The sequence below is a fragment of the Strix uralensis genome, chromosome 5 (genome assembly GCF_047716275.1).
Source record: "Strix uralensis isolate ZFMK-TIS-50842 chromosome 5, bStrUra1, whole genome shotgun sequence".
Classification (NCBI taxonomy): domain Eukaryota; kingdom Metazoa; phylum Chordata; class Aves; order Strigiformes; family Strigidae; genus Strix; species Strix uralensis.
The window spans coordinates 90,077,998-90,087,680 of record NC_133976.1 but is presented as its reverse complement, the minus strand read 5'-3'; the positions used below and the strand labels follow the sequence as shown (position 1 = coordinate 90,087,680).

The 9,683-nt window shown below is 62.7% G+C and overlaps 1 long non-coding RNA gene across 3 annotated transcripts; it reads right to left on the bottom strand.

Moving 5' to 3' along the window:
* Window positions 1-2,748: 2,748 nt before the first annotated feature.
* On the bottom strand, window positions 2,749-6,486 carry LOC141944892 (uncharacterized). 3 transcript variants are annotated; one of them, XR_012629353.1, is made up of 3 exons: window positions 6,343-6,486; window positions 3,804-3,858; window positions 2,749-3,445 (listed from the first exon to the last, which is right to left on the bottom strand). It is a non-coding gene; the product is annotated as an uncharacterized LOC141944892 (long non-coding RNA). The 3 variants fall into 3 exon arrangements; XR_012629352.1 differs by lacking the exon at window positions 6,343-6,486 and adding an exon at window positions 4,033-5,199; XR_012629354.1 differs by lacking the exon at window positions 6,343-6,486 and adding an exon at window positions 4,033-5,199 and having other exon boundaries at window positions 3,804-3,855.
* Between the last annotated feature and the right edge of the window lie 3,197 nt (window positions 6,487-9,683).

Genomic DNA, 9,683 nt, shown 5'->3' with positions numbered 1-9,683 from the left:
CGAATAGGGTCCGGGAGGGAACAGTGACCCGCGGCAGGTGCAACCGCGAATAGGGTCCGAGCGGAAACAGTGATCCGCGGCAAGGTGCAACCCCGAATAGGGTCCGGGCGGGAACAGTGATCCGCGGCAAGGTGCAACGCCGAATAGGGTCCGGGCGGGAAGAGTGACCCGCAGCAAGGTGCAACCCCGAATAGGGTCCGGGCGGGAACAGTGACCCGCGGCAAGGTGCAACCCCGAATAGGGTCCGGGCGAGAACAGTGACCCGCGGCAAGGTGCAACCCCGAATAGGGTCCGGGCGAGAACAGTGACCCGCGGCAATGTGCAAACCCGAATAGGGTCCGGGCGGGAACAGTGACCCGCTGCAAGGTGCAACCCCGAATACGTTCCGGGCGGAAACAGTGAACAGCGGGAGGGTGCAACCTGGAATAGCGTCCGGGCGGAGACAGTGACTTGAGGGAGATACTGGGGGGGGGGTGGGGGGTGTAAGAGGTGTGTTTGGGTTGTGATTTTTCAGCTGTGAAGAGAGGTGAAGTTCACCTTCACACCACCCCCCCCTCCGTCGCCCACGCACCCGGAAGCCCGGCCAAGTGCGGCCCGGGGAAGCGCCGCCGCCGACCGGCCCCGACCCGGAGCGGCTTCTGCCGTCGGTCCCGCCGCACCGCGCGGGCCCCCCCCGTCGCGGCTTTACACGGCAGCCGCCAGGCGTCCGACCACGCGGCCCTGCTCACCCTCTCTCTGCTGCTCCCTCGGCTCGCACCGGCTCCTCCTCCAGCACCGCCCCGGACAGGGAGGGGCCGCTGCCCGCAGCCTCACTACCGGCCCCTGGGGCTCCTCCAGCCCGGCCCACGTTCCCACCCTCCCCCCTGCGGTAACTATAGCGACCAGCACCGGGATTAACCGCCTGAACTGCCCCTCAGTCCCACGAACTCGCGCTGTAGGAGCCACTCCCGGGGCCACCGCGGCGCATGCGCAGACAGTAAAACTGATTAACTTGACTATTTTCTTTCCCCAAAAGAGAATGAAATACAGACATAGTATGAAGATCGTGAGCACTGCCAACTAACGAGGACAGTCACTGCTCAGGCTGAACTGCCTCCACTGTTGTCAGTAACACGACAAGAAGCCATACGAGCATGTGATTTTGAACCGGGCAAAGACCCCAAAACTAGCGTGTGGCAACTACGAGTGCATGAACCTGAGAAAATACTTAAACAGAAATACAACAAACATGGGGAACCCGAGGGGTTACCTCAGGGATAAAGGACACTGTCGAACGCCTGCAAGGGGCAGAGGAAGAAACCAGAGAATACTGAAGAGCTGGTCGGAGCAGTGTAACCTTTACCACGGGAGCGCTAGTAACAGCACGCGCGCCTTTCTGCCTTGGCTCCCCAGCTGTCAAAAGGGTTTAACGACCCTTGTCTGGGTCTCGTGCATGTATGTCTTTAAGGACTTAGCACAGGGATGATCTCTGTAGGTGAGTCCATGTCAAATGGAACGTGGCACTGGTTTCCTCAGCGCTACCGCAATACGAATCGCAATTGGTATTTCTGAAGGGTAACTGAGTCTTCACCTGGGATTTTTAGCTACATACGAGATCTGAAGAAACTCTTGGAGAAAGACTGATCCCGGTGGAAGTGCAAGCTACTTCTCCACTGCGTTTGACATCATGAGGTGCTCGGGCGGCGGCCCGTCACTCACACCTGCAAGGCTTTCGGGAAAGAAGGAAAAAAGCCAGCCAGGCTCTGCAGCCTTTTAGGGAAAGAAAGCGTTAGCCTGACACGTGATTGTCGTTGGTTCCCGGGCATTCTCTGAGAGTTGCCCCCCGAGGGGGGATACTGCCCCCGGCCACCTCCACTCCCACTCGCCAGCACTCACCTGCCAACACAACTTCTGAGCTGCAGATGAGCACAACGGGGCTCCGTTGCCTCAAGTTTGGGCACAGGCAGGGCAAACCCTTCCTGAACCGCTCAAGTTTTATTAGAGAAAGTTCAGGAGAAAGGGAGGGAGTGGAGGAAAACACTCCATGGTTGTGGAGTGGCAGCTGCTGCTGCTGCTTCACTTCCTTCACGGAGCTCATGGGTGTGCTGCACTTCTTGGCAGCTCGCTCAGGCACGTTCCGGGGTCTGTCTCAACTTTAACGGCATTAAAATAGAAGGTTAAGAAGTGAAGCGGTCGTGCCGATCGTTTACACCTTTACTGGTAGCAGCACCTTGCATTTCTCAAAAGGAACCTTTTCTGCTTTTGCCCCCAACTGGGCAGCAATTTGACCCCAGTCCACTCCGACGAACACCTTCGCTGTGGAAGCGGCACTCAAACTCACAAGTTCGCGGCGGTGACGCTTTCTTTTGACTTTCCTAAGGCGCAGGTTTGCAGCGCTTCTCGGAAGGACATGGGAACACTGCAGTTACTGACGGCCTCCTCAGCCTCGAGATGCAGAAGGATGGAGGCCGAGACAGTCAGGGAGGGCCAGGACCTTGTCCGCTCTCAGAAACCCTCCCCACTTTGCTCTGCACACCCGTCCCATGCGGAACACGCGCAGCCGTGGCTCTGGCTGGCCCGAAGGCTCGCCCGTCCATCCCCTTGCCAGGAACTAGCGCCCCGCCGGCTACAGCTCAGCCCAAAGCCAAACCAACATAAAATCGCTCCTACGGCGAAACCGTCCCACCACCAACCTCGTCTCTGGAAACCGCCACCTGATCTCCCCCTGTTTTGCTGATTAGGGGTATCAATTAAACTCAGACACCAGAGTGAAAAGCGCAGGCATCTTTTACTAGAAATAACTAAATAATGTAACAGAATAATACAGAAAACATACAGTAAGAAAACACAGAATAGTGCACTCAAACAAACAGGAAAATACAGGGTAATGCATCAAATCATTACTACCCGAGAGAGAGGGAATAGCGATTAAGAAAGACCCATCACCACTTGCACCTGTTCCCATCATCCAGACCCGCAGGCGCTGGGCAGCCCCGGTTACAGCGAGGATTTGGAGAGCCTTTCCCGGCAAGTGGGAAGTCCTACGCGGTGCGTCCACCCGTAGGTGAGGCTTCCAAAGTCACTGTGAGCGGGTCCAGCCTTATATACCCAAAAATCAGCAAGCCAGAATAGCTGGCACCTTTGATTTGAGCGGAAATATCTGGTTTCAATCTCACATTAGATTCCCCCAGAGCCTGGCCAGGGCTCAGGGGAGAAGCTAAGGGAGTTCCTCGGCTTATCTAATTGCATTAGGCGCAAGGTCTCGCATCAGGCCACAGCGACAGACAACGGTCTCCATGACCCTGTTGTTTTATCCACACACAAAGAAAGATAAATATACATTCAAGATAGCTACGTCTTCCATACGTATCTCGCTAATGATTACATACTGAGTTAGCAGCTTCGGCTCAGGGCCTGCTGCTCAGGCTTCAACACTTCCACTTTTTACATCAGAACCGTGCAGGTGCTGAAAGAGAAGCATTCAGAACAGGGGAAACCACCTCCAAATCCCTGCTCCCGACTGCTCTTCCCCCGGCATGCCACACAGCCTCAAAGGACACTTCGGGTGGCTGCAGAGCCCTCCCTCTCCGCACAGCTGGTGCGGCCACACCAAACTAAAAAAAGGAGTTTCCTGACAACTTCAGGGAGTCGAGTCAACTTCAGGTGGATTTGGAGCAGTTTCTACAACTCTGGGGAAAGGCCAAGAACCAAGTACCTGCTTGAGAGGCACAGAAAACATCCCCAAAGGGGCAGGGATGCTTGAGGACTGCTTTCTCTCGCTTCTTCGGCAGCCCGCTGCCGCTCATCCCCCCGCTCGCTCTTACCTTTGCAGGTCCTTCTGCACGCGATGGTCGTCTCTTCCTTGTTCACCACCAGCTGCTGCAATGGCAGAAGGACGCCGTCGGGTCTGAGAGGGACGCCGGCCCCCGGACAGAGCTCGCCACAGCACCACCTGAATCCCAGACGCCCTCCCACCCGCAACCCCGTATAACCTAACACCACCACCCCCCGCCTCCCCCCCCAAAAAAAACCTCACAGATCGCCTTTTCTCACCCAATCGACGCTCCGGGGCTGCCACGCGTGCAGTGCCGGCCGGCGCTGGAGCTGGGCTCGGAGTCGGGAACTCTGGACAAAGGGGAGCTGGGCACACAAAAGCGGCGGCCAAGGAAGCTGCGCCCCTGCTTACAGGGGGCTCGAGCCGCTGCCGGCACTGCAGAGTGCCCGGGCCTGCAGGTCACTGGCCAGCCCCGGACTTACAGGGCAGCCTCTGCTGGCTGCCCACCGCAGGCAGCCCGCCCAGCCCTGATTACAGGGCGGCCGAGCGGCTCCTGGGGACAGAGGGCTCCACGGCTCGTGGCACTCGCCCCGAGTACAGGGCGGGCACGCTGGCAGGTCGCCAGCCAGGACAGGCGGCCACCCAGGCAGAGACCCGGGCCCTGAACACAGGCGGGTCGCACGCTGGCCGCGCTACGGCCACGGGGCTTCGCTCTCTCCTTCGAAAGGAGGGGCAAGGAGGGGCAAGCCGGGACTCGCCCTCCGCTCGCGGGCTCAGAGGGGACCGACCCCCTGTTGCTGCACAGAGCCCTTCTTTCCCTCCCGGGAAGTTTAAGCTAAGTACGCTGCAGTGATTTCAACAGGGGCCTAAACGAGAAGCTCATTCGCTCGCTCACTCACACCCACAGACAGAGACACAGACACAGGCAGGCACACACACACACACACACACACACACACACACACAGGGACAAACAAAACTTCCCGGGAGAGAGAGCGAGCTCTGTGCAGCCAGTGTCTGGGGAGCCATCCCTTCCCACGAGCAGGAGAGCAGAGCCCCAGACCTGCCCCCCAGGACGCACGCAGGCCACAGCGACTCAACGTGCCACGGGGCTTCACGGGTGGCCAAGGGACAAATGCCGTGACACGCCCCGACTCCAGGGGGTCACGCTGGCCAGGCCGCCAGCAGCCAGAAAGCCGCCGGGGCCGGGGAAACGGCCCTCCCCTGCTTACAGGGCGGGCGTGGGGTCCGGAGAGCCCCATTTCCCCCTCGGCGCGGAGACAGCGCCGCTCACTCTCCTGACAGGGCCGCCCTTCTCTCCGGGCAGCCAAACCGTGGGGCAAGGTGGCAAAAGACCAGAGACCCGAGCCCTGCTTACAGGGAGGTCACCCAGCGCAGCGCCGGCCAGGGCACCAGAAGTGCCGGCAACGGTCTCGTGCGACCGCAGCCCCGCTAACAGGGAGGTCCCCTTTGTCCAGAGCTTCCTTCTCTCGCCCCACTCCTCTCTTCAGCCCGTCGCTCCTCACGATGCCTCGTCTTTCTTCTCCAGGAGCTGCTGCTTGGAAGGGGGGCACGGTCAGGCGCCAGCTCCCCCACCCGGAGGATGGAGCAGAGGCCCCAGCCCTGCTTCCAGGGTGCTGGCCCAGCTCAAAGCACTGCCAGGCCTGCCCGGGCCGGACCTGGGCCCGGCTCGCAGGCACCGTTGCCTCGCAGCCTCCTGCCTTCCCCCGTGCCTCTCTTCCTCCCAAGCTGCTCCTGGGGCTGACAGCACACAGAAAGAGGGCTAGGGCTAGGGCAGGGCACGCCCAGCCCTGCACGTCTCAGCCCCACGCCTCTGAAAGGCCGGGGCCAGGGACACCGGCCTGCTCACAGGGGAGGGTCCCTCGTCCCTCCCAGCACCTCCCCTTAAGCACAGGGGATGCTCACGGCCTTCCTTACAGGGGGTTCTCCCTTGGCTCGGCACGCTCAACGAGCCCCGTGCACTTCAAGGCTCCCATCTACGCCCGAGTTATGGGCTGGCCGTCCTGACTGCAGCTCACCACCGCGGTGGGCTTTAGGAGCCCCGCTTCCCGCCTCGGCTGCGGAGACGGTGCTGCTCACCCCCCTCAGACGCTTGCCACCTGCCCGGGCAGCCGAACCATGGGGCAACGTGGCAAAAGGCCGGCAAAAAAACAAAGACCCGAGCCCCGCTTACAGGGAGATCACCCGGCACAAAGCCGGCCAGGGCACAAAGCCGGCCAGGGCACCAAAGGTCCTGGTGACACCCTTGCGCGACCAGAGCCCAGTGACAGGGTGGTCCTGTTGCCCAGAGCGCCCTTCTTTTGCCTCCACTTGTTGCCCAGACTTCCTCCGCTCCTCCCCCCGCTCTCTCTTGCCTTTGAAGGTCTTTCCCCACGCGATGTTTGGCTCTTCCTTCTTCTCCGCCAGCTCCTGTAATGGCAGAAGGACGCCGTCAGGTCTGAGAGGGACGCCGGCCCCCGGACAGAGCTCGCCACAGCACCGCCCGAATCCCAGATGCCCTCCCACCCGCAACCCCGTATAACCTAACACCACCACTCCCCCCCCCCCCCCCCAAAAAAAAACCTCACAGATCGGCTTTTCTCACCCAATCGACGCTCCGGGGCTGCCACGCGTGCAGTGCCGGCCGGCGCTGGAGCTGGGCTCGGAGTTGGGAACTCTGGACAAAGGGGAGCTGGGCACACAAAAGCGGCGGCCAAGGAAGCTGCGCCCCTGCTTACAGGGGGCTCGAGCCGCTGCCGGCACTGCAGAGTGCCCGGGCCTGCAGGTCACTGGCCAGCCCCGGACTTACAAGGCAGCCTCTGCTGGCTGCCCGCCGCAGGCAGCCCGCCCAGCCCTGATTACAGGGCGGCCGAGCGGCTCCTGGGGACAGAGGGCTCCACGGCTCGTGGCACTCGCCCCGAGTACAGGGCGGGCACGCTGGCAGGTCGCCAGCCAGGACAAGCGGCCACCCAGGCAGAGACCCGGGCCCTGAACACAGGCGGGTCGCACGCTGGCCGCGCTACGGCCACGGGGCTTCGCTCTCTCCTTCGAAAGGAGGGGCAAGGAGGGGCAAGCCGGGACTCGCCCTCCGCTCGCGGGCTCAGAGGGGACCGACCCCCTGTTGCTGCACAGAGCCCTTCTTTCCCTCCCGGGAAGTTTAAGCTAAGTACGCTGCAGTGATTTCAACAGGGGCCTAAACGAGAAGCTCATTCGCTCGCTCACTCACACCCACAGACAGAGACACAGACACAGGCAGGCACACACACACACACACACACACACACACACACACACACAGGGACAAACAAAACTTCCCGGAAGAGAGAGCGAGCTCTGTGCAGCCAGTGTCTGGGGAGCCATCCCTTCCCACGAGCAGGAGAGCAGAGCCCCAGACCTGCCCCCCAGGACGCACGCAGGCCACAGCGACTCAACGTGCCACGGGGCTTCACGGGTGGCCAAGGGACAAATGCCGTGACACGCCCCGACTCCAGGGGGTCACGCTGGCCAGGCCGCCAGCAGCCAGAAAGCCGCCGGGGCCGGGGAAACGGCCCTCCCCTGCTTACAGGGCGGGCGTGGGGTCCGGAGAGCCCCATTTCCCCCTCGGCGCGGAGACAGCGCCGCTCACTCTCCTGACAGGGCCGCCCTTCTCTCCGGGCAGCCAAACCGTGGGGCAAGGTGGCAAAAGACCAGAGACCCGAGCCCTGCTTACAGGGAGGTCACCCAGCGCAGCGCCGGCCAGGGCACCAGAAGTGCCGGCAACGGTCTCGTGCGACCGCAGCCCCGCTAACAGGGAGGTCCCCTTTGTCCAGAGCTTCCTTCTCTCGCCCCACTCCTCTCTTCAGCCCGTCGCTCCTCACGATGCCTCGTCTTTCTTCTCCAGGAGCTGCTGCTTGGAAGGGGGGCACGGTCAGGCGCCAGCTCCCCCACCCGGAGGATGGAGCAGAGGCCCCAGCCCTGCTTCCAGGGTGCTGGCCCAGCTCAAAGCACTGCCAGGCCTGCCCGGGCCGGACCTGGGCCCGGCTCGCAGGCACCGTTGCCTCGCAGCCTCCTGCCTTCCCCCGTGCCTCTCTTCCTCCCAAGCTGCTCCTGGGGCTGACAGCACACAGAAAGAGGGCTAGGGCAGGGCACGCCCAGCCCTGCACGTCTCAGCCCCACGCCTCTGAAAGGCCGGGGCCAGGGACACCGGCCTGCTCACAGGGGAGGGTCCCTCGTCCCTCCCAGCACCTCCCCTTAAGCACAGGGGATGCTCACGGCCTTCCTTACAGGGGGTTCTCCCTTGGCTCGGCACGCTCAACGAGCCCCGTGCACTTCAAGGCTCCCATCTACGCCCGAGTTATGGGCTGGCCGTCCTGACTGCAGCTCACCACCGCGGTGGGCTTTAGGAGCCCCGCTTCCCGCCTCGGCTGCGGAGACGGTGCTGCTCACCCCCCTCAGACGCTTGCCACCTGCCCGGGCAGCCGAACCATGGGGCAACGTGGCAAAAGGCCGGCAAAAAAACAAAGACCCGAGCCCCGCTTACAGGGAGATCACCCGGCACAAAGCCGGCCAGGGCACAAAGCCGGCCAGGGCACCAAAGGTCCTGGTGACACCCTTGCGCGACCAGAGCCCAGTGACAGGGTGGTCCTGTTGCCCAGAGCGCCCTTCTTTTGCCTCCACTTGTTGCCCAGACTTCCTCCGCTCCTCCCCCCGCTCTCTCTTGCCTTTGAAGGTCTTTCCCCACGCGATGTTTGGCTCTTCCTTCTTCTCCGCCAGCTCCTGTAATGGCAGAAGGACGCCGTCAGGTCTGAGAGGGACGCCGGCCCCCGGACAGAGCTCGCCACAGCACCGCCCGAATCCCAGACGCCCTCCCACCCGCAACCCCGTATAACCTAACACCACCACTCCCCCCCCCCCCCCCCCCAAAAAAAAACCTCACAGATCGGCTTTTCTCACCCAATCGACGCTCCGGGGCTGCCACGCGTGCAGTGCCGGCCGGCGCTGGAGCTGGGCTCGGAGTTGGGAACTCTGGACAAAGGGGAGCTGGGCACACAAAAGCGGCGGCCAAGGAAGCTGCGCCCCTGCTTACAGGGGGCTCGAGCCGCTGCCGGCACTGCAGAGTGCCCGGGCCTGCAGGTCACTGGCCAGCCCCGGACTTACAAGGCAGCCTCTGCTGGCTGCCCACCGCAGGCAGCCCGCCCAGCCCTGATTACAGGGCGGCCGAGCGGCTCCTGGGGACAGAGGGCTCCACGGCTCGTGGCACTCGCCCCGAGTACAGGGCGGGCACGCTGGCAGGTCGCCAGCCAGGACAAGCGGCCACCCAGGCAGAGACCCGGGCCCTGAACACAGGCGGGTCGCACGCTGGCCGCGCTACGGCCACGGGGCTTCGCTCTCTCCTTCGAAAGGAGGGGCAAGGAGGGGCAAGCCGGGACTCGCCCTCCGCTCGCGGGCTCAGAGGGGACCGACCCCCTGTTGCTGCACAGAGCCCTTCTTTCCCTCCCGGGAAGTTTAAGCTAAGTACGCTGCAGTGATTTCAACAGGGGCCTAAACGAGAAGCTCATTCGCTCGCTCACTCACACCCACAGACAGAGACACAGACACAGGCAGGCACACACACACACACACACACACACACACACACACACACAGGGACAAACAAAACTTCCCGGAAGAGAGAGCGAGCTCTGTGCAGCCAGTGTCTGGGGAGCCATCCCTTCCCACGAGCAGGAGAGCAGAGCCCCAGACCTGCCCCCCAGGACGCACGCAGGCCACAGCGACTCAACGTGCCACGGGGCTTCACGGGTGGCCAAGGGACAAATGCCGTGACACGCCCCGACTCCAGGGGGTCACGCTGGCCAGGCCGCCAGCAGCCAGAAAGCCGCCGGGGCCGGGGAAACGGCCCTCCCCTGCTTACAGGGCGGGCGTGGGGTCCGGAGAGCCCCATTTCCCCCTC